The sequence below is a fragment of the Gymnodraco acuticeps genome, unplaced genomic scaffold (genome assembly GCF_902827175.1).
Source record: "Gymnodraco acuticeps unplaced genomic scaffold, fGymAcu1.1, whole genome shotgun sequence".
In the NCBI taxonomy this organism is placed as follows: Eukaryota; Metazoa; Chordata; class Actinopteri; order Perciformes; family Bathydraconidae; genus Gymnodraco; species Gymnodraco acuticeps.
Window position 1 is genome coordinate 87,583 of NW_022990118.1, and position 3,916 is coordinate 91,498.

Consider the following 3,916-nt stretch of genomic DNA (forward strand, 5'->3'; position numbering starts at 1 on the left):
CTGTGGTTCGAACAGAAAGCCCTTCAGCTAGTTTAAATGTCAGGCCTACAGCATAAACCCCATCTAAAAACAGAGGCTCTGTCCTAATTACCTGATTGCATCCACCTGGGTTACTTGGCTCTACCCAATAACTACCATTTAACTTTAAACCACACTTAAAATAATAATTATACATATTTACATGTCTACAGTATAGGAGCTAATACATGTTTTCAATAAAAAACATTCAAATGTGAAAGACACCTTCAATTAATATTTAAAACTTACATAAAATCAGATTCTTGTAAAAATTAGAGTACATGCATGTTCAGTTAGCATATATGCTAAGTTAACTGAACGTCAAGCATGTCAAGCTAAGATATATATATATATATATATATATATAGCAAAATAAACACAATTACACTGCACTAAACAGCCACATCGACAAACAAACGAGAACCTAAATAGTATGTAATTATATCTAAAACCACAATACGTTAAGTACCTGTACTCGGTGCGCCATGTTGTTTGTTGTCTGTAAACCTCATGTGTTGGGCGTGCTCTCTTCTGACCATATTTGGAAGTACAACTTTTCCCGGCCGCAGCTAGACCCTTCTCAGCCACCGTAGTGTCGTGTCAGGTGGGCGTGTCGTGTACCATCGTGTACCATCGTGTACTGGCCGCGGCCGCAGCTAGACCCTTCTCCCGAGGTCCGGACCTCGGTAATATTTTCCGAGCTGTGTATAACAAAATTTGTGAAATAATTGCACTAAACGGGGTTCTTTGTAGTACTTCCATTTACTGACCATGGGGGTGCTGCATAACTACGTAGCCTCGATTAAAGCAAACAGAAGAAGACGACATATCAACAAACCACCGCAGCCCTGTATCGGAGCAGCGGAGGAGTGATGAGGTATCTAGAGATCTGAGTCCAGTGGACCAGCGGCGCCGGATTCATTTCAGAAGTGGGGGGGCCAAGAAGTGCGTGTGTATGTGACATAGCCTACTTGCCAACCCTCACGATTTTCGCGGGAGACTCCCGTTTTCCTCCCGGGGTCATATTTATCCCGCATTTCTCCTGATTTCTGACTAAATCTGATTTGTTTAATTCTAACATAACGCACCAAATGTTACTGTTTCCACTCGGACTTCAATACAGCTACACCATTGTTTGGTTTCCATGGTAACGTGTCTCTTTAGTAGCGCGAGCAAATGAAAGTCTGAGAGGGTCTTCAGGAGGAAGATAGTCAGAGAAAACAGAACAAGAATGGAAAACTCAACCCTCTGCTCACTCCTTTCCTGTACATTAAACTATACAGACCAGCCCACACATATGACAGCGCAGTTGCTCATTCCATCTCTTCTTTTTTCCTGCTACGCTCTTGTTTGACAAGCTGAATGTTGACTGGTGTTTGACTGAAGTAAGCTCTGTGAAAAGTTCCAGTTATTAACTTGGTATTTACAAAGCTGTCATCTCCACATTTGGAGAAAGTTACAAGCCGTTTGACAGCAGCACATCTGCATATTTCACAGAAGGCTCGTTTAGTGGTTTTGCAAATAATTAACCACTCTCTGTTTTTGTACCATTCTGCATTGAAGTACCTTTCTCTTTGCCCAAATAAGCTTTTATTTGCCCGTCACAATGTCCCGACAACAAACCTCCATGCAGTCGGAACCAGCCTGTTTCGGTTCAACGATGCCGGCGGCGGCGGTTTTGACAGCCTCTGCGGCCGCATAGCTGCTGCTGGGGTTCATCTGGCTGTGCTGGTTCTATGTTTGAAGGACCAGGCTCCGGAGGTGCAGATGTCAGGGATGTGACATTCAAGTTGTTGAATTTCAGCTTAGTTTGACTGTATTTTGTTTTCGTATGCGCCGGTTCTTCTGACATGTTTTCAAGTTTATCTATCTAGGTTAACGGCTGACACACACTGAACAACGTAACACATAACGTAAACAACGTAACAAATAAACACATCTAAGCTTTGTTATTGGTTGTAATGTACATGGATACATTTGAATGGTGTGACAATGTCCTATTTGATTGGATTAAAATGTACATATTCTTCCTGTTATGTCTGCCTGCTGTATTTTACCTAATGCAAAGTGACCTGCTCCATCGAAATCAGTCGCATTGATCCGAAGACACATTTTGAGTTGTATACACTGTTGGAAAGAGGAGATTCCTAGCTTTCTAATGATATCAGGATTGTTTTTGTACTATATTAAGCAAAATATGTCACATTATATAATGACTGTCACCGAGTCATCATTTTGAGAAAAAGGCCTTAAAGTTTCCTCTTCTCTGGATCGATCTGATTGATTATTAGCAGAGCAAATGATCAATAGTACGGAGGGAAGATATTTTCGTTTGGATTACTGGTCTGGGGGGAGCTCGCGAGTGTGTGCGTGTATACCACGTGTGTGTGTTTGTGTATTTTTGCGTTTGTTTCCCGGGGAAAACTTTCAGGAGAAACACCGGCTGTTGTTATGCTTGCTGTGACGTCAAGTTACTCCGTTCTCCGCTTGTAATTATGCCGTTAAAAGCTTCAAAACTGTATTTATCATCTGAATTTGCCAAAACAAGTTTAATATTCTGAAAGCCAAGACTTTGTGTATTTGAAATCAGATGAAAACAAACTGTAACGGACCCTGCGGTGTTATCTATGATTACTATGCCTTACATTCATAATGTCAGCGGAGGGAGGGGAAGCGGCGCTGTAGAAGAGCAGAGTGGCGAGTGAGAGGCGAGCTCTGTTCTTCCCTTTACAAGCTTAAAAAATGCCTGTAGCTAATGAGATTGAATATAACAATCAACAATAACAAAATATACACAGCTAGATCAGATGGCGTTCTTTTTAGATGCGACTTTAGAGTACAGGGGAATTATTGAAACGGGATGTGTACAGGGTTCCGCGGCATCCGCTGCTGCGAAAATGTGGGGCAGGGCCGTAAAGTGGGGGGGCCAATGGCCCCCTGGCCCCCCCGCTTCCGGCACCCTTGCAGTGGGCTGCTTGTGTTTCTGTTCATCAGGATATCATATGACCAGCAGATCCTGTGTAAACACTCTGTTAGTCAGTGGACGTCTGACAACATGCACACTAATTTATATTGCAGCAATAAGCTATACTTTGGTTTAAATTGCGTGAATAAACTAGCTAGAGAGCTAAAGTTAATTACATTCATCCAATGTCAGAAAGATTACCTTTTAACAAACGTTGTAATTAGGGCTGTCAGTCGATTAAAATATTTAATCGCGATTAATCGCACATTTTTGATCTGTTCTAAATGTACCTTAGAGGAATATTTTTCAAGTTTGTAATACTCTTATCAACATATGAGTGGACAAATATGCTTTATGCTAATGTTTATTATCATTTGAACAATGACAAATATTCTCATGAATATTAAACACAACAACTTCTGAACATTACAAATATTTGCCTCAATTCAACCTGGAACCTAATACAATAACAATTGTGTGTGTGTGTGTGTGTGTGTGTGTGTGTGTGTGTGTGTGTGTGTGTGTGTGTGTGTGTGTGTGTGTGTGTGTGTGTGTGTGTGTGTGTGTGTGTGTGTGTGTGAGAGAGATGGATCGTTGGAGCTATGTGCAACTCAAGGCATATGCTCGAACGGGAACTGCCTGGACGCTGCAATCATGTTGCACTATCCGTGCTGAGTGTGCTGACTTCTCGTACAATGCCCCACTGTCTGGCTTCCTGCATAAAGTCAAGTGCTCGGTGCAGTTGTCGGTGAAATGTCGCTCCTCTGTTTTCATTTAAGCAGCTCCTTATATCCGTTAGCGCAGCTAGCTAGCACCAGATGCTAACAACAACAATGCACGTAAGGTCTCTCTCTCGCTCACTCGCGCCACACATACACACACCCTTCCGGTCCTCCCAATAGCCAGTCGGTGCCTGCCGGTGAGCGTGGAAGT